General features: G+C 45.4%; 1 pseudogene across 1 annotated transcript; it reads left to right on the top strand.

Annotated features, from left to right (window-relative positions):
- The first annotated feature begins 691 nt into the window (after nucleotides 1–691).
- LOC308294489 (extracellular calcium-sensing receptor-like) lies at nucleotides 692–20,155 on the top strand (annotated as a pseudogene). The gene is made up of 7 exons: nucleotides 692–804; nucleotides 5,190–5,262; nucleotides 12,721–12,888; nucleotides 15,370–15,597; nucleotides 15,685–15,808; nucleotides 16,835–17,745; nucleotides 19,954–20,155. The product of its transcript is annotated as an extracellular calcium-sensing receptor-like (transcript).
- The last annotated feature ends 1,165 nt before the right edge of the window (nucleotides 20,156–21,320 follow it).

The raw sequence follows: 21,320 nt of genomic DNA on the forward strand, positions 1-21,320 counted from the left end.
TCTCTGGGATCGAACCCCAGTCTCCCACTTGACAAATCAACACACAGTGTGCCAATAGAGCTGAACCCAATTGGCAGAGCTGTTGTGCCCACACACGCATGCACGCACACACACACGTGCACGCACGCACACACACACACACACACACATGTGCGCACGCACGCACACATGCACAGTGGAATTACGTAAATACAGCGTAGGAAAATAACAGTGGCTCAGGGTGTAGAGTGGCCTGCTTATTGTGATCACACACACACACACACACACACACACACACACACACACACACACACACACACACACACACACACACACACACACACACACATTTTCCCTTACGGGAGTCATTTTGAACCTGAGATGCATTTCCTTAAGCTGATACATCGTGATATGAGTATGACTGTCTAAATAATTATATAATATAAAGATATGTATCCATATTGTTTAATGGGGACACTGGTATGTTCTTGGTTGGCAGCAGAGCCTGTGGCAGCATGCAGTCATCATGTCAGAAAGAAAGGTAAAACTCAAGCCCTATTTAAAAGAAACCTAGATTTTCAGGCATAAATCAGGCTGCAACGTGGCCCGGAAGTCTAGTCCTATATTGCACTGATTAGAGCTATATCATATATGGGCAAGGGTTTTCAGGCCTGTTGAGAACTCTACTGAGGACCTGTCTATGAAGGCATGGATGGAGGCATGGAAGCAGGAGAGGGAGTTGTCACAGCTACAACTGGACCCAGGAGAAAGCTCTGCCACGCCAGCAGATGATGTCATGCCCCCACCCTCCTCCACCGCCCCGAAGTACATTTACTTAAAGGGGAAGACCACCCATTTTCAATATTGAACTATATCATTAATATACCTTAGAGGAGTTGTGTGGAAATAGAAAAAAAGTTCCCCCCCTTCTGTGTTGCCTAGAACTGGAGGATTGATTTTGGGGTTTGTATTGTAAAGTACAACTTGATGACATCACACATTGTACTTTACAATACAAACCCCAAAATCAATCCTCCAGTTCTAGGCAACACAGAAGAGGGGGAACTTTTTTTTCTATTTCCACACAACTCCTCTAAGGTATATTAAAGGTCAAATGACATTCTGTTTTTACCAATCATAAAAGTCTTTGCCCTGGTCCTAAAAACATGTTTTAAAATGTTTAAACTTGAAAATCCACTCCATGGAGCTGTGGTCTCTCTCTTTTATGGGCCCTGTTGAAAAAAGGTCTGTCACCTGAAATACTCTATATTCACCACCAGGGGAGCCTCTCTCTCCCACTCATTAATAACAAATATTAGTATGGTGCAGTACATGTACTTGAGTACAATTTTGAGTATTTGTACTTTACTTGAGTATTTCCAATTTTCAATTCTTATACTTCTACTCCACTACATCTCAGAGGCAAATGCACTTTATCTCTCCACTACAATCATTTGGAGGCTTTAGTTATTCGTAACTTTGTAGATTTTGATTATTAATATCAATCACTTCAGCCCTTATAGGCCAGCGGTTCCCAAACTATGGTCCCGACCCAGTGGCCACACACACACACGCACGCACACATACGAACGCGCACGCACTTACAGATCTGCGGCAGCCCCTCCAACACACTGAGAGATGCGTGCTGCAGATCAATGGATCGGGTGCGTGCTCGCATTTTCGTTGTTTTCGCACAAGACACAGGACACAGACACATAACCATGGCAGCTAAAGAGGCTCAGCTGGGAATTGTGTTCAAAATACGAGCCGAGCCCGAGGCGCGGGTGTTTTTTCTTACCCCGGGGACGATACATTACCGGAGCCTTGTGGTTACATATGTACCTTCGCAGAGTTCAATTTAGACCGTCCGCGCCGCGGTAACCCTTGCCTCAGTTTAGAGAACCTATTGCTTCATTTGCTTGTGTTATCAGCGTTTTACTGTCTGCTCGCCGGCCCGTGCCAGTGGGGTGTATGTGGGTGCTCTGTGCACTGTCACAGCAAACTGACATGTCTCAGACATGATTGCGACCGTAAGGTCGCAGTTTAGTATCAAAACCTCCACCGGCCGTCCGTCCGTCCGTCGGTCGGTCGGTCGGTCGGTCGGTCACACGTCACACGTCACACCTTTGCCCTGCTCATATCTGGGCTCGTTTGTGTATTGTATGACATCACGCCACATCATCGGCTGAGGACTGTGTGATGTCATCATATCTCCATATATGGAGACATAAGTTGCTCATGCCCAAATATGGGCTGGTGAGGTCAGACTTAGTGTGATGCGTAGGTTATCTCCATATATGGAGATTCAACTTCAATGAGTAACCATGGCAAATCACACCGTACACAAATGACCCTTATATAAGACCGGCATTATCTACCGACAGCTGCTATAAGCCAACCCTGGCGATAAGGTCTGAGTCGAAGAAATGCTTCTTTCCTGGTATAAGACCGGCATTGTCTGTCGTACATTTCGGTCAATTCCAGTGGGGATGCCATTGAAAAGTTAATCTAGTTGTACAAAGTAATCAAAGAATGGGTTGACTGGTAGGCTGGTTGACTGCTTTATCTGTGGAGAGTGTATGTCACTGAGTGTCCTTTTATAGCGATTGAAATCATGATGAGGTCACGATGAGTCATCTATGCCCAAATATAGATTTCTAGGTCAGATGGCCCATGGAGTTTGTGATGTCAAACCTAGCAACCCAATTCCCGAGCTCTACGCTCCCCGGGGTAGACCCCGGGGAGCAGTGCACTGTGCTCGGATACAGCGGTAAGGAGGAATGAGGTTCCACGGAGCTCTGTAACCCGGGCAGTGCGCAAATACATTGCGATACATAGCGATTTTCATTATTTCACCAAAGCATAAACGGACTACTTGATATGAAGGATATTTATGTAAATAAGATATTTGAATGGATAAATGTATTTTATATGCCCATATTTACAATTAAAGGACAATATAATGTAGAGCTTACTTCCTCAAAACTTGGGCTGTGGATAAATACAGACAGGGAGAGAGTAGCTAGAGTCAAGGAGGAGGGGGGGGGGGGTGAATAGACGTTCGACGCATGAGTCCAGTAGCCAATGAACTGCGCGTTTGAGACTCATTATAACCGGCACAAACGCACAGATAGCAGGAAAACCACTGCATGTCAAAAGTTGCAAAACACATTTCTGTACACTCATGTGATTGACACAGATCTCTCTGATTGTCCATATTCCATCCTGATTGGCTGAGATTGGCTTTCAAAGTTTGTAAGATTGGTCCGTTTTGGACAAAATGCCTCAAATCACAAACACAGAGTGCAATTAACATGAAATCGCGCACACACGTTCCCACTAGGATGAGGAAGAAATGCCACTTCTAATTTTTCAAATCAGCCTCATGGTGGCGCTATAACAGGCCAATTCGTGGTTTTACCTATAATTCCACCGATCAGTTTCAAACTTTGTAAGCGCACTCCCTATATGCCAAGGAAAAACCCTTTCCTTGCATTTTTCACATCAGCCTTTTATAGCGCCACCTGGAGGCCGACTTATGTAAGACACATTTTTGGATATTACTCCTTCCGATTTTACCCAAAATGAACACAAATCAGTACACAGTATCTCTACAGTCATATGATCAAGACGGATCTGTCCTGTATTTAATATTCCATCCTGATTGGCTAAGATTGGCCTCCAAACTTTGCAGGATTGATCCGTTTCAAACAAAATGCCTCAAATCATGAACACAGTGTGCAATTGTAATGAAATTGTGCACGCACATTCGCAAAACGCCAAGGAAGAAATTACACTACAAAATGTTCAAATCAGCATCATGGTGGCACCATGAAAGGTCTAAGATTGGTGAAGAACACATGCCACCCTTTTTACATCGGCCTATTATAGCACCACCAGGACGCCTGGCCTGGTGGAGACCTGTGCTCGGAAGAGCACTGCTTCTAGTTTTGGGCATGTTTTATCTGACAGTCTGTGCGTTGGAGAAAACATCCACCAACGCAGCGCTACAGTTCATGGTTGGGCTATATGATGCTGTCAAACCAGGCATTTGATAGTTCTCAGTCATGGGCTAGGGGAGGCTATGCCTTCCCAAATGCTGCTGGGTATTTTTCAAATGATATAGGCTATAGCCTAATATAAAGAATGAACGCAGCATTATATAGACGGCAGCGCTGAGAACAGCTGGCTGTACAAGTTTCAGTCATACAGTATGCTACACACTCACATCGCGTCGCGGATATGCCCGGTGTGACTCTGAGCTTGGAGGTCTGCTATTCTCTGCACGCAACATCATCGCGGGACGGAGATAAATTAGGCTTGATCATGACCATGGGCTGCAGCTGATGTGATCATACTCATAGAGCGCTTTCTAGAGTCTGACTCTCTATCTCTCCGTTCTCAGTGGAGAAAAACTTACTCTGATTTTTTACTTTAGGTAAAAGTATCAATACTGCATTATTGAAATACTCTGTTACAAGTTAAAGTCCGGAATTCAAAATGTACTTGGGTAAAAGTAGGCTACGAAAGTGATGGCATCAAAATAAGCTCACAACGTGTCACAGCACAGCGCAACGCGTTGTGAGCTTAATAGATTGGCTATTTTCAAATAGTCTATAAAACGGGGCTAAAGGCACTATGTTTTATAATATAATAATTTACATCTGCAAAGTAACTAGTAGCTATGTTCTCATAATTGTAGTGGAGTAAAAGTACAATATTTGGATCCGAGATGTTGTGGAGTAGTGTTGAAAAAAACGCCTCGCCAAACGTTTGGCTCACCCGCCGCCTGTGTTCTCAGTAATGCATACATTTTAGCGTGTGTTTTCTCTTCAGTTGTTGAAATATTGTGGAGTTTAGTAGCTTGTAGGCTAATAATCATTCTAAACACCTGGGCACGCTGACTCTCTGTGCGCAATGGTTTCCAGGCACTCCACTCCACCCGACAGTGCGTGTCTGCAGGCACGTGCACACATAGACATCAAAGGGGGCTTGAGCCCCTGCCCTTTTATCCGTCTGTAAAAAGTGCCCTCTTCAGACCATGAATGCATTTGTTTTACTACATGGTAAAAGAAATGCAAATGTCCCCTTTCCATACAATAACTGAAGGCTGCATTCAAGAGAATTGTCCACCAAAAGGCCCTTTTAGAAATGTCAGCCCCTGCCTCTCTAACATTCTCTGCATGTCCCTGCGTGTCTGTGCGGGGCAGCAGCAGCACGCTGCAGCCACAGAACATCAAACCGCAGAATATAGCAGAGAGAGAAAGGCTGCAGGCACAGGAGGTAATGGTAGGCTATAATCTGGGTCCCACAAAATCTTTACCATATTGGCTCAAAACGGAATGACGGGACCCTGGTTGGTAACGCATAAAGTAATGCAGTAACGTTGGTATCATTTTAATAATATATTACCGATTTTGTTTTTAGTAATGCGTTATATTGGTCATTACCGCAATTCGTTAATATCTTACAGTAAAGCATTACCCAACACTGGTTTTGGTGTTACATTGATAGCTGTGTGCTATGCTGGGGAAGCTACGTTGTTATCGTTCATGCTGAACAGTGCCTCTAATTAATGTGAGCCTAAACTGAGGATACGTTTCTGTCTCCAGAGAATAAATATATAAACGCTCGCGCACTGCCAATGCGACAGATACTTTATTGCACAAAATAACCTTGAAACATGCTTGAAATATCACTTTTTTGTCCATGGTGCTCAAGGATACACAGGTGTATTCAGTCTCTATTGTGATCGTAGGGTAATGGAGAATGTTTGTGTTAAAACAGCAAATTGTGATCCACATGCTTTCTGGAATGAGATTCCAAAGGGCAAAGGCAGTAAAAAAAAAAAAAAAAAAAAACACCCTTAAACCTGAGGATCCGCCAGGGGTACCAGACCCACTGTTGAACACCCCTAATCGAGTACATTACAGAAACGATGTGTAGTTTTTACTAGGTGCTTTTAGATGACTATGTATTGATGTCAATCTATTGAAGTATTACCTACCTTGCTTATTGTAAATAGCTCTGGATTAAGACCGTCTTCTAAATGCCTAAATTGTAAATTATTGTGCTTTTTTCAGATCAGTTATTATGCGTCTTGCTCCTGTTTCAGTGACCTGACTCAGTTCCCATCCTTCTTCAGAACAATACCAAGGTTTGTCTTCCAGGTGAACTAGTACACACATTAATAATAATAATTATGAATAATAATCTCCAGCAGGTCAGGTAGGTTTCTTTTAGCCTGGTGGTGCCAGCCTCTATCACGCACTTCGTTTTGGGAAGAGAGTCTGGGATTGCAGGGAGAGATTCCATTTCTGGGGGGTGGGCTAGAGCCTGGTTAGTGTTCTCTCTAATCAATGAAAGCATCAAAGACAACTACCTGTTTGATGCCTGTCATAGAGGGGAGGGGGAAATGTTTTTGTGTCCACACAGCCTACAGCCCTGATTGGCTAACCCTTTCTGGTGGCTGGTGGAAATGGATTCTCAATCATGAGGGGCCAGACCACACTACACCACCACTAGTGCCAGGGGGTGGTGTTGTGCGGCCTGGTTTATAGATGCCTTAATGGTCCACGTCACATTCATATAAACCAGTATGCGCACGCCGGTCGGCACCAAATGAACCCCACCGTTCATAGGGTGCAATGGATGGCACTCGTGTTTAAAAATGCATTCCATCAAACTTTCAGATGCCGTTTTTCTCCCAGTGTGGAGGAAGAATGCTTAGGATTTTTACTGTAAATTCTCACTCTTGAAATATATAATCCTTAGTTTCTGTTGATTGTAAACAATAATAGCGATTCAAAACAGTTGTCCTTCAAACCCCACCTCTATTCTCCGTCATCAGAACAGAGGGAGCGCTCCTCATGATCACCCACCCGATCCACTGGATCACCAGAGCGTCTACTGCTCGCCCAGCTGCAGTCCATGAAGCCTAATTATGCTCCGTCCTGCGACGGTGTCGCGCGCAGAGCCGCAGACCTCCAAGCTCAGAAGGGTTGCATTGGTGACGCGATGTGAGTTTGTATATCAGCTACTCTTGACGTGGAACACCGTTGCGCAATGAAGTATATATGTCTCGATAAGGGCGCACCCATGGGAGCACCTCACTAGCGCACAAGAGGAGGTTGAATAACCAGTGCTCCCCAAAACAACAGGTTTGGGGATCTGTTGGGAATTGATTACATGATACAGTCAGCTGTGCATTCAGTCTCAATGTTTGTAAACAAATAATTGGTCTATTAACCAGGCTAGGTTTCTTTGGCCTCCTGGTGGCTCTATAATTTGGCAAAAGTGAAAAGGGTGCCACGCGTTCTTTGGACTTTCACGGCAATCGGACGCTGCATCGTTGCACCGTTTAATATAAACCCTTATCAAACGTGTCAACATCAAAGAGTTTGACATGTGTACACACCATGAGCATCCAGCATCAACTCAACCCCAGGTGGGATTAGAACTCGCAACCTTCCACATATTCGGCATAGGCACTAACCACTACACCAGAGTTCCCCAATAAGCAGCATGTGGGCCATTTGCGGCCCACGGGGAGGTTCTGTCTGGCCCCCACCAATCCCAGTCCAAAAAGAAAAAGAAAAAAAAATAGTCAAGGGCAGGGGGTCTAGTGAAAATTACAGGTATGGTGAGTGCGATATGAAACGAAAGCTTACCATAATCACAGCAATCCTTTATCGTTTTCAATCATATTCAAGGCATTTGGACAGAAATGAGACTCCAGTCACTTTTAAAGCAGAGTGAAGGTGTGTGTGTCTGTGTCTAGCTGATGCCAGTAAGTAGTTGATGGCCCCTCGTTAATGGATCAAAGGAAGGTAATTATGTCTCTGCAGTAGTGTTGTAAAAAATATCAGTATATCGATAAATATCGATACTGAAAAAATCAATTTGGTTCGGTATAACTTCTCTGTAGTATCGATCATATCGATAATCAGTTTCCACCTTTGTCGCTGCCGCTGTGACACGCTGCGTCCTCACACAGCAGCACAGAGCGTGTGTGTGTGCGCGCGTGTGCGCTCGGGGCATTCTCTCACACAGAGAGAATGCTCTCCTCCTGCCTGCCTCGTCTGCTTGGTGCCCACTGCCGCTGTTGTGTTCTTTTTATCGTCGTAATTTATGTAAGCTAAAGAATCGTCACGTCAGGATGGCATGTGCAGAACCTTCGCAACCCGTTTTGATTGTACACAAAACGCAGAAGTGCGGTTTGGAAGTATAGGCTACTGTGGATGAACACAGACACCGAACTGTGCCAACAAGGAGCCAACGCGACCAACTTATCAAAGCACCTCAGTCCAGGACGGACATGCCGACCTATGAATAGGCTTACAACCAGTAAGACTCCCTAATCGGGAGATAAGCGACCGTAGGTCACTTATCTCCACAAATAAGGCAAAAATGTGTTTTGGCAAAATCTTCCTGATCCATGTTGATGACATGAGTGTAGACATACTGTGTAGTGATTTTCGTGATTTTAGGGCAAAATCTGTAGGAGCAGTGTCCAAAAATGTGTTTTGAAAAATCGGCCTGGAGGTGGCGCTATATGGGAGAGATTCATGTTGATGGGATGAGTGTAGACATACTGTGTACCGATTTGCATGATTTTAGGGCAAAAATTGTAGGAGCAGTGTCCAAAAATGTGTTTTGCAAGAATCGGCCTCATGGTGGCGCTAGAAGAGGGCCATGTGAGAAATGAGGGGTGGGGTCTCCGCGCCGGCAAGGCGGACGAATAGGTACCGGCCCCGGCTGTCCCGGTCGCTCCTAGCCGGAGTTACGGCATTTTATGTGAGCTGCAGTGTAGGGGGACCTCCACTGGGGGCGCCACCACTTTTGCATCCGTTCTGGAGCACCAGGAGTCGGTGGTCCCCGGGAATTCCCCGTGAGCAGCCCCGTTGGGGTGGTCATTTGGTCAGTTTAGCACATTTGGTCATTTTTTACATCTGGGGGTCCCCCAGGGACCTGGGGGTCCCTGGAGCTCCGGGGGTCCTTGGAGGTTGTAGTTTGGCAGGTAAGGAGTGTGTGTGCAAAATTTGGCATGGATCGGGGCAACGGTTGCGGAGATATGAGCAGGGCAAGAGTGTGACGTGTGAGGTGTGACAGACAGACTGACGGACTGACGGACTCACTCACACTTTGTGCAGGGTTTGATAGTAAATGCGACCTACGGTCGCAATGAATTACAATTAGAACTAACTTGAAGCATTAAACTCCGCACAGAACACAAGCCCACAGCCCAGTAAACCCCTGTTAATGAGTGTGTTGTTTTCGTCCTGTTTAGCGAAAGCTAAAGCTAACCAATGATGAGCATATCCGGTCTGGAGAGAGGATACGGAAAAGATTCTCAGTTTGCCCGTGTGTGGATATGAATGGATGTAGTTTGAGTAGGCGGGCCTTAGACTGGATGTAACAGTTAATATATGAATGAAAACCAAGATAATAGCTTTGACTATGGTCAGAAAGCAATGAATTTAGATGCTGTTGTCTGTTGTGCTCCTGCTTCACAACATTACTTTTATGTGTATCCTACTTTGGTTTAGTCCTTGTTATTTTAAAGGCCTAATTCAAAGTGGAAAAGAAAACGAAGGCTGCTATTTTTATTTTTAATTTAAAGCTATACTGTGTAAGATGCTCAACTAGTGGTCAGTAGCCCTATAGCAAACCGCGGTCGCGTCCGCGTCTTTCGGCCGTTTTTCGTACCTTCACACCCCCGCGTCTGCCTCCACAACGCCGAGAGCTATCTTTAGAGGGGTCCCTGGTTCCTGTGCGTTCAGGCATTCCGGAGAAACGGACTACTTCACCCTGCCTGGTAGGCGAGATTACCTTTTGAGTAAAGAGACACACGGGCGACTACAAATATGGCCGCCATAGCGACCCCACTTCAAGATGCGCTGTGATTGGCCGGCAGTGTATAACCCTCGCTGTGATTGGCCGGTAGTGTGATGACGCAATTTTTCATAGAAAACATATAAAGAGAAGGCTTTAGAAGCTGAAAATAACGGAGTGGGGGTTCTAAAACTTTAGCGATTTAACAGTTAGGACAATTTTAAGATTTGTTTTATAAAAAAAGTTACATGGTATAACTTTAACTTAAATGCCCTTTGAATGTGTGACTAGTATCTCAGGCTTTTGAATAAGTGCAATACCTCAAGAGCATTGTTTTCATTCATGTGGAAAAAGTCTAATTATTTGGAAATGTTCATTGAACACTGTCAACATGCTGTGTAATGGGTAGTTGTTACTATGAAAATACAGATTGCACAGCCTTATTTGTACTTAGAATGTGAAAACATCAAAGGCAGGCCTTTAAAAATCTACCTCAGGAAGTTATGTATTTTTCTTTAAATAAAAATAATCATTTTTGCACTAAAATCGCTGTGGTTGTGGTCGAAAATGGTATAGAGTATCGAATCATGTAGCATGACGTAGTAATGATAAACATGATTTTGCAGCAGCCTTGTAGCAGCATTAGCCTGAAGCTGAAAAGATAAACATGATGTTAGCAGCCTTTAGCATGGAGCTGTAATGATAAACATGATCTTAGCAACTGTCATGTACAGTGGCGGCTGGTCATTTATTCTCTAGGGGGGTCGCTAGCCATGCTATAAAAAAAATTATAAACTCAAGCAAACATGCACCAAGCCTAAGCCTAAGGTATCATCACTCACTGTATAACCCCCAATGAATTGTATTACTGCAATCTGATAAATACATGATGATGACATTCAATGGAAGGTGTGGTATCTCGATAAGAGGAATACTGCCAGGTAAGCGCGCCACCAGGAGGAAGCCAAGAGAGTGGCATGAAGACAGAGTAAAACCCCAAGGACCCCGCCCCTGCTTAGGCCGCGTCATCGAGGGCCGCTACGTTCCTACTTACCTTCTCAATCAACCTGAACTGACGACAGCTGTGTAGTGCGGCAGGTGGGGCGGGGCACAAATACCGACAGTTTCCTCTGCCTTCAGATCTTGGCATTCTCCTGGCTGCAAAGCGTGCATTGGGCGGTAAGAGATAACTCCACACACTCTTGCTCATTTCTGAATAGAAATTCCACATATTGACTGTCTCGTATCCTATCCAAGGAAATCTGACGGCTGTGAGCCGGCCTGGCTAGGAGGAGAAGGAGAAGGAGTGAAGATGGACTGTATTGGAAAGCCTTGAGCTGAAATACGCGTCCCCTTTATTCTGCGTAATATAGTGGAGATGGCCTGTATTGGAAAGCCTTGAGCTAAAACACGCGTCCCCTTGTCACGTTTAACAAAACTGGCAGACCCAAAAGCAGAACACAACACCCAAAGCAAAGTCCAAGGGTCTTTAATATAATAAGGAAGGAATGGGGAAAGGCAAGGGTGTCATCTGGAGTGGGGCTAGCAGGTAGGCTAGCAGGTGGTAGTTGGCTAGCAGGTGGTTGGCTAGCAGTGGTAGGCTAGCAGTGGTGGGCTAGCAGGTAGGCAGGTTGGCAGGCAAACAGACAGGCAACTGAAGAGGAGGAAAAACAAGGGTGTAAGTCCACAGCCAAAAACAGAGAGCAAAAACAGGAACACTGAACTGCAGGATAATACTCATAAACTGTACTAGGAATAACAGGCTAGAAGCGTTACCGCATGGAACTGTGAAAACGATCTGGCAGCGCGCCGCGAAGAAACCAGGGCTTTTATGGAAAGGAGGTGATGAGTAGACGGCTGCCAGGTGAGTCTGATGAGAAGACCAGAGACAGGTGTGCCAATCTGGAAAGCCAGGAGCCAAGCCTACGCCCACACACGCCCACACACAGACAGACAGACTAACACATAGACAAACACAGGACACTGGGGCAGGGGCCATGACACCCCTTTATTCTGAGTAATATAGTGGAGACGGTCTGTATTGGAAAGCCTTGAGCTAAAACACGCATCCCCTTTATTTTGAGTACTACACTCACTCCTTACTTAAACTACAGAACGTCCAGGAGCTCACTGGCCCTATGGCCCCATATACCCCTTTTTAAGTTAGATTAGCGTGAAAGTGAGTTGCCTGGACTTGACCGAGCTGGCGCCCACCTGATTCCCTGTGAAGAGAAGTAACGTAAAGTTCATGTAAAAAAAAGCTCTGTGCACGTGACGCAAAAATCGCAGGAGGAAATAGATTTTTACTGTTTTTCATATAATTCAAAATGGTGGGAGAGCTAAAGGTCAGGTCAAAAGTCAGAGTGTAAAAGTTGTTCGGCATGAGGAGACGCATAAGTGTATTCAGGTTTCATGGCTATGAGTCAAACAGTGCATGAGATATACCTGTTCAAAGTTTGCACTTTCAAAGGCTTCCAACAGCGCCACCCTTAGGTCAATTGTTGCAAGCTTTGTGTTTTCGCAGTTTGGCATAGTCCTCGACCATACTGCCGAGTTTCGTAAAAAGTGACTGCACGGTCAAGCCACTAGAGAAAAAGTGGTGGAATAATAATAATGGAGATAAAGTACAATATCAATGAGTGGCCTTTGCCACTTCGTGGCTTGGCCACTAATGATGAAGTACAATATCAATGAGTGGCCTTTGCCACTTGGTGGCTTGGCCATTAATAATAATAATGAATGTAACAATTCCAAACACTGATGTACCTATTTATAATCTAACACAAGTACTTGTCCCTCCATTCTTCATCCAATCAGGTGCGAGCCATACTCCAGATTATGAGGAGGTTTGAGTGGACCTGGGTTGTTTGGCAATGATGAAGCTGGTCGTGACCCCTATTACTCCAGTCTCACCTGGATCAGTCTGGTCTGGGTTGTGTGTCTTATGCAGAGGCTCTGCCCTTTGACAACGACCTGGATAAACTCCAGAGGATCGTCACTGTGATGAAGACGTCCACAGCTCGTGTGGTCATTGCATTTGGATACGGGCCATATTATTATAATGTCATCGAGGAGGTTTGTGTTACAATACAATTCAGGGATTCAAAAAGTGTGCGTGCGTGCGTGCGTGCGTGCGTGCGTGCGTGCATACGTACGTACATATACATACATAGCACACGCGCGCGCGCACACACACACACACACACACACAGTCACATGCACGCACACACACACACACACACACACACACACACACACACACACACACACACACACACACACACACACACACACACACACACACACAACTTATTTTGTTCCCCAACACACTCAACAGGTGATAAGGCAGAATGTGACAGGTCTGCAATGGATCTTACCTGCCTCTTCAGCTTGGACGTCAGACCCTTATCTCCAGGCTCCTCACTTCTGTCCCTACCTCAGAGGTACGCTGGGTTTTGCCATCCGTCTTGGAGAGATACCAGGTCTCAACCTCCACCCCTCATTTCTCACATGCCCCTCTTCTAGCGCCACAATGAGGCCAATCCTTGCAAATACATTTCTGGACACTGCTCCTACAAATGTACCTAAAATAACGCAAATCGGTACACAGTAGGCTATGTCTAGATGTCATCAACATGGATCTGTCCCATTTAGCGCCAACATCAGGCCGATTTTTCAAACACATTTTTGGACACTGCTCCTACAGATTTTGCCCTAAAATCACGCAAAGCGGCACACAGTATGTCTACAGTCATGTCATCAACATGGATCTGTCCCATTTAGTGCCAACATCAGGCAGATTTTTACATACGACCTGACGGTCGCTTATCTCCCGATTAGGGAGTCTTACTGGTATCACATACTAGTGTTGATCTATTGCATATCATTATATATTATTTTACAGTATTTAAATAATGAATGGCTCAATGAATGGAATACACAGGACACTAATGGAAACAAGCCCTTAAAGGGATGTTTGTGTTATCCTTTTAGCACCATTGCATAATTGTTCCACTCTACTTATTTGCAAACAGTTAATAAAATATTCAATCAATCAATCAATTTTTTATGCTTATTTCTACATTGTTGTTTCTTTAGGTGAGGCAGTTTTGGGAGCACACATTTCAGTGTAAATTTGCACCCCTTCCGTTAGATTGGGTGGATGCTGGTGGAAGGGTGTGCACTGGACAAGAGGACCTGGCAACAGCAGACAGTACCCTGTTTGATTATGTCTGATCTCAGGGGAGAGTATAATATCTACAAGGCTGTGTATGCTCTGGCCCATGCCCTCCATGACATGTTGCAATGTGTGCCAGGAAGAGGGCCTTTCACTGGGCACAGCTGTGCCAGTTTGCAGACAATACAGCCATGGCAGGTGGGATATGAATTCAGTTGACCTGTAAATGTTTCTAGTTGGACTCAAACGTAGAATAATAACCATAATGAAAATGTAAATATGACATTGAAAAACTAGAAGAATTGAAAAAGTAGGAGCTCACCGGCACTTAACTAATGGAGCCAGGTGGAGCCACATTTCCATGCGAGATATGGCTGCCATTGGTTGCTGTTATGTGGTTTCTGAAGCACGCTGGTGTTCCCCTTCCGTTAGATCGCCAGCCCCACAGTTAACCATGTGGGCATGTCAATCTGCAAACTGCGTTGAACCAAGTTAGAATCACGTTAATTTGCACCCCTCCTGTTAGATTGGGTGGATGCTGGTGGAAGGGTGTGCACTGGACAAGAGGACCTGGCAACAGCAGACACTAACTAACCTGTTTGATGTGTCTGATCTCAGGAGGTTATTATGTATATATATGTCAGCCCCACAGTTAACCATGTGGGCATGTCAATCTGCAAACTGCGTTCAACCAAGTTAGAATCACGCTAAGACAACGATCCGTCCTGAAAAAAATAAAAATAAATACACAAAATAGACGGTGAGCCACTGGGGTTGGTCGGTACCATCTGAGGGCAATAATTCTCATAGCGATTAGTTAGTTAAGTTATACATAGGCTACATACATACAAACATACATACATACATACATACATACATACATACATACATACATACATACATACATACTATCATGCAATTTATTTATACAACACTAGACGAATATTAGATGGGTCAATATATTAAAACATGCATACATTCTTAACCGTTCGCAACTGGTAAAAAATGAACCTAGCCCAACCCTACCCTCCCCTGCCCCTTCTTTGTATATACTGTTTGTTTTAGACTTACTGTCTTTTTTTTTGTTTTTCTTTACATATCTTACTGCATAGTACTGTGTTCTATTTGTCTGTCATTCAATGTTATATGAGATACTTCAATGGTTTCCAGTGGAAATAAGCTTAGTCTTTTCATGGATCTCCTTTTAGTAGACCTTGTACCAGTGAACTGTACCGTCATGAAACTGTACCTTTTCCTATGCAAACTTCTAATAAAGTCTTCAATCAATCAATCAATCAATCAAACCCTTACAGAAAAAAATAGAAAACGTTTTTCCAAACTCTCTTGCACTTCATGATTGTGCTCATCACCATTTCTAGCTTCTCTATTACCTGGAAAGGGTCAACTTCACCACATCGTCTGGTGATCCTGTATCATTTGATGAGAAAGGTGATGCTTTACCAATCTTCGATGTAATGAACTGGGCGTGGCTTCCTGATGGAAGCCCAAAGATTCACAATGTAGGTGTGGTCAAGAAGTCTGCCTCGGGAGACGATGAACTCACTCTTGATGAAGACAGAATCTCCTGGAACTTTGAATCTGCAAAAGTAATTTCAGCTTTCTAAAATTTGCGCTCACAATGTGAATGTAATTTAGTTTAGAGTGAAATTGATCACTGCTCCTTTCCTCTGCAGCCTCCTCGGTCAGTGTGCAGTGAGAGCTGTTCTCCTGGAACCCGTGTGGCCAGAAGGAAAGGAGAACCTGTCTGCTGCTTTGACTGCATGGCTTGTTCTGAGGGACAGATCAGCAATGAGACTGGTTGGTTTACATTACTATTTCCACACCCAAACTACTAGAAGACTAGAGGCTTCGGACTACAACAGTCACTTCATATCTAGGATATCTAGGGATATTTTCATTCAAATGTTTCTAAAAGCACAATATTTGGCCCAGATCTAACCAGGTAGCATGGGTGTAGTGCAAAAATATATATATTTTTTTACATGTTAATCACAGAAGAATCTTTAAGGCCAGTGAGTTTCAGATGGACAAAAGTTTAACTTCTACCATATTTGTTCAAATGAAAATGTAAAACGCGTCAAAATGAGGTGTTTGTAGTCATGGTCATGGCATTTTAGCCAATACAGTGTATTCATATTTAAATCGATCTGAGTCGGTGTAAACGGCTCTCTGTAGGTCCACCAGCCAGGGGATTTCCATCTTCCTCTTTGTTGCGTCCTTATATTCCTCTGGCGTTTTGTTTTAATTCTCGTGTAGCCCTAATTATTTTTTCCAACACATGCCAGGCCTTGTTGACGGATTTGGCAGAGATTTCGAAGCTCTGGGTCCATAAGAGAATTTATATTTAATGTGTTAAAATCCGCTGTATTTACAATGAAGTGAATGAGCCCAATAGAGGCGGCTGTGATACTAGTCGGAGGTCGAGGCAGAGACAGCGTTTGGGGGGGCGGAGTTGCGATTGGTTTATTTTAACTCTTTACACTTTTGTTGAAAACATCTTCCTCCTAGTATAATCATAATACCTGATCATTATGTTTTAGAGGAGAAAAAAATCATGGCACTTTAAGTAAGCACATTTTCTGAAATATTGACTAGTCTAAAATGGACAATATTGCATATATAAATGAACAGCTGGAGTGGAACAACCAGACACGTAGTGACACAATGGCTGCTGCGGTTAAGTAGTGAAATGCATCGCAGAACCTGATGGTGAAGCAAACATTTCCCACTGCACGATGAGATAGTAGGATGTAGCAATGTAGGTTATCTTTAGGGCAATACTTTACTAAGCTCTCTCTCTTTAAACTTTTCCTCCTTGTTAAGACTCTGCGGAGTGCACCAGTTGTCCAGAGGACTCCTGGTCCAGTCCCCAGCGTGACCGCTGTGTTCCTAAGAGCGTGGAGTTCCTCTCCTACCATGAGGACCTGGGTATCTCCTTGACAACCATCTCACTGCTGGGCACACTTATCTGTGCCGTTGTCCTGGGAATCTTCGTCTATCATCGAAACACGCCCATGGTGCGCGCCAACAACTCAGAGCTCAGCTTCCAACTCTTGCTGTCACTCAAACTGTGTTTCTTGTATTCTCTGCTGTTCATTGGACGTCCCAGAATGTGGACCTGCCAGCTGAGACATGCAGTGTTTGGGATCAGTTTTGTTCTCTGTGTCTCTTGCATCCTGGTAAAGACTATGGTGGTGTTGGCCGTGTTCAAGACCTCCAAGCCTGGAGGAGCAGACATTATGAAGTGGTTTGGTGCTGTGCAGCAGAGAGGAACCGTTCTGGCTCTTACTTCCATCCAGGTAATTATCTGCATTGTCTGGCTTGTGTCTGCCTCTCCGACTCCTCATAAAAACACCCAATACCACAGCGATAAGATAGTCTATGAGTGTGAAGTGGGATCAACAGTTGGTTTTGCAGTCTTACTGGGTTATATTGGTTTACTGGCACTTCTGAGCTTCATTTTAGCATTCATGGCAAGGAATCTTCCAGACAACTTCAACGAAGCCAAGTTAATCACCTTCAGCATGTTGATATTCTGTGCCGTGTGGATAGCCTTCATCCCAGCATATGTCAGCTCTCCAGGCAAATATGCCGATGTAGTGGAGGTCTTTGCTATTTTGGCATCTAGTTTTGGCCATTTGGTGGCGCTGTTTGGACCAAAGTTGTTATATAATGCTTTTGAAACCAGAGAGAAACACTAAAAAGTCCATCATGGGTCGAGGTGCCACCAAGACGTGGAATCAGAGATGTATTTTATATTTCCAATATGTTTGTAATTGGAAATTAAGTCCATTTGGTGAAAAGTTGTTTGTACTCCTTTAAAGAAAAATAATTTTAGTTCAGGGGAGTATTAACAAGAATGGCAGCAACAACAGCATATAAACATCAGCAGGATATGAAGGCAGCAGCACGATACATAAAGGCAGCAGCATACACTAGACATACTAACAGCAGCAGGAGAGCGACAAATGCATGACATGTATACTGTGATACTATACTAAAGCCGCAGCATACTAACAGCCTAGGAATACGAACAGGCATCTATAGCAACTTAGGCAGGAGCATAACTTTGGCGATGGATTCTGTATTCGGGTCATTTCCTGCAGGCCCACGATCACACGTGTACCATGTACGGCGAAGTACATGTATGGCTGTGTACGTCGTGGGCTTAAACATATCTCTGCAGGCAATGACCCGAGACCCCCCGTGGGGTCTAACACAGAACCTACGGTGGAGCTGGGGTGGTGGCGGGGCAGAAGCTTGCGCAACAATACCTTACCTACAGGCAGGTCTACCTATATATTGTGGATAGGGGGCGGGACACGCAGGTCCCGACCGCGTGAGCACGCCAACCTCCAGAACACTCCCCCGAACTCGCTTTGTCATTATATTCCTTCGCAGCATTTCAGGGGAGCGTTCTTTAGGTTAAATTATACTTTATTGACAAGAATGGCAGCAACAACAGCATATAAACATCAGCAGGATATGAAGGCAGCAGCACGATACATAAAGGCAGCAGCATACACTAGACATACTAACAGCAGCAGGAGAGCGACAAATGCATGACATGTATACTGTGATACTATACTAAAGCCGCAGCATACTAACAGCCTAGGAATACGAACAGGCATCTATAGCAACTTAGGCAGGAGCATAACTTTGGCGATGGATTCTGTATTCGGGTCATTTCCTGCAGGCCCACGATCACACGTGTACCATGTACGGCGAAGTACATGTATGGCTGTGTACGTTGTGGGCTTAAACATATCTCTGCAGGCAATGACCCGAGACCCCCCAAAACACACCCCCAAAGCACGCAAATGCTCAGAATCCACTGCCAACAGCCAACCAACGGCGAGGATGGTAGAGCTCTGCTGAAAATTTGCAATTTATTTGAGCGCAATACCGACATTTTATATAAGAAAGCTGCAATACGTTTACTGCTAAGCGGGCCGACCGCAGGTTTGCCCCAGCACGGTATGCTCTATCCTACAGGGACACCCCAGCAACCACCTTGCTTTGCATATTAACTACATGTGAAGCGCAGCAGAGACGCAGCAAATAACACACAAGCTATCGGGGGTGCATGCCCCGAGTATACGCAGCAGAGCCGCATAATGAACCCCTAAGGAAACCACCCTGCTAATAGCGCCGCCACTTCCAGAGTAGCCGAGGCCCATCGGTCCCGCTGCGTCGGTCGCTGCCTTCCCGTGTGCCCGAGCGGTCAAACCTGACCCTCTAGTACCATTTGCTGAAGTGCGTCTGACTACAGCTGGGAACACAGCTTGGAACAATCACGCCTTGATCAGTCCTATGTTGTGTGTGCTTGATAACTCAACAGCTGCTGGGCGTGCAGGATCTTAGTTTGCTGAGGGCACCAGAAGTGCTGCTGGTGTGGCTGCTCCGATCCGGAGAGAATGCTGAGTGTAGAGGGGCGGGCCGCAAATCTGGCAGCTCTCAGGGGGTCGTTTGACGAGGACGTCGGGCAGACAGCCAGGTGTTCAGCATGGACATGAAAGGACAGAAGGGAGAGTTAGTTCTTGCGACTGCCACTGTTGTACCTTCCCTGATTTAACGGCGAACTGCCATCTCCAAGGCCATGTGCTAGTCACACCTTAAGCCTGGCCTTGGTGACGGCCTGTGCTTGCTGCAGTTAATACAATCTTAGCTTTGGCTGACCATAGCAATGAAACCACGCCTAGGGTCGCTGACTTTTAGGATCACAGAGACATTTCCGCAGTCCACAGAGCACTCTGCTGCACATATAAGAATATCCACGAGATCCACGTCTTGACCTTTAAAGGCAAGCTATGCAAGCCTAGAGAGCGGCTAAAAGCCCAACATTCAGTACAAGCTAGTGCGCTGCTATGCAACTATGGTTACCTAATATTTGAACGCCCAACAGAATAAAACAAGCAAATGCGTTGCCATTTACCTGGTAGAGTCTGGCTCCTCAGTGCCTCTGGGAAAGCTGCCGCTGGCAAGAGGAATGGAGTTCCCACCGCTGGTGCTGAAACTGCAGATCCCCGGTTCCTTTGCGACGTGGCGGTGGCGACGATGGGTCGCAGCATGACAGCGCCCCCAGAAGACGAGCCTGCACCACAGCTTCCCGCACGACGCTGCGCTGGTTCATGCTCATGGTAGCAGCAGTAATAGTGTTAACTGATGCTGTAGTATGCAGGCAGGCAGGCCGGCCGCCAGGCAGGAAGGCGAACGGGCGGGCAGGCAGCAGGCCACTTCCGTCTGCTGAATCTGTAGCATGCAGGCCGGCAGCCGGGCGGGCAGCAGGCCACCCCTGTCTGCTGAATCTGAAGTGTGCCGGCAGGCTGGCAGGAGGGCAGGCAGGCAGGCTGGCGGCTCATGGTAGCAGCAGAAGTAGCGGAAGCTGTAGTAGCAATGCCCTCTCCCACTCCTGACTGGTCTCATGGAATTATACACTAGTGGACGAAACTATAAAGATAAACATGTTAGCAGAAAACACTCAGCCGCTGCAGCGCGACGCTGCAATGATGACATGCTGAAGCAGCCGCTATGCAGCGCCTCCAGCAAGAAGCTGAAAGGACAGACATGATGTTAGCAGCAACATGTATCAGCCGTGGCCCGAAGCTATAAAGAAAAACATGATTTAGTGGAACATGTAGCAGCTTTAGCCTAAAGCTGCAATGCTAACCTGATACCGTGGCCGTGGGCCTGCCGCAGCTCCGGCCTGGAGCTGTAATGATAAATATGTTAGCAGAAAACCTCCGCAGCTGCAGCGCCAAGCTGCTATGGCGACCTGCTGCAGTAGCAGCTATGTAGACACTCCAGCACGAGCTGAAAAGATAGAAATGTTAGCAGCAGACATGTAGCAGCCGCAGCAAGAAGCTATAAAGCAAAACATGATTAGTGGAACATGTAGCCGCTTTAGCATAAAGCTGCCATGATAACCTGATGCCGTAGCCGTGGGCCTGCAGCCGCTCCGGCCTGGAGCTGAAATAATAAACAGGATGTTAGCAACCAACATGTATTAGCTTTAGCATGAGCTGTAAGAAAACATGATGCAGCATTTTTACAAGCATTAGCATTAGCTGTCATTATTAGCAGTTATGCTAGCACGCAGCCGCAGATTGAGTAGAGCTAACAATAGCTGAAACTATAGGAGACATTATAGTATCTGACTGTAGTAGCGGCAACAAGAGCCACTGGCTCCATAATGTGACCATTTTAGCCTCCAAGATAGCGGCACAACGGATAAGAGAAATCCTGGATATGAACATTATGTTAGCAACAGTCATGTAGCAGCTTTAGCATGAGCTGTAAACCAGCACTG

Source organism: Nannobrachium achirus (genome assembly GCF_963921795.1).
Source record: "Nannobrachium achirus genome assembly, chromosome: 11".
In the NCBI taxonomy this organism is placed as follows: Eukaryota; Metazoa; Chordata; class Actinopteri; order Myctophiformes; family Myctophidae; genus Nannobrachium; species Nannobrachium achirus.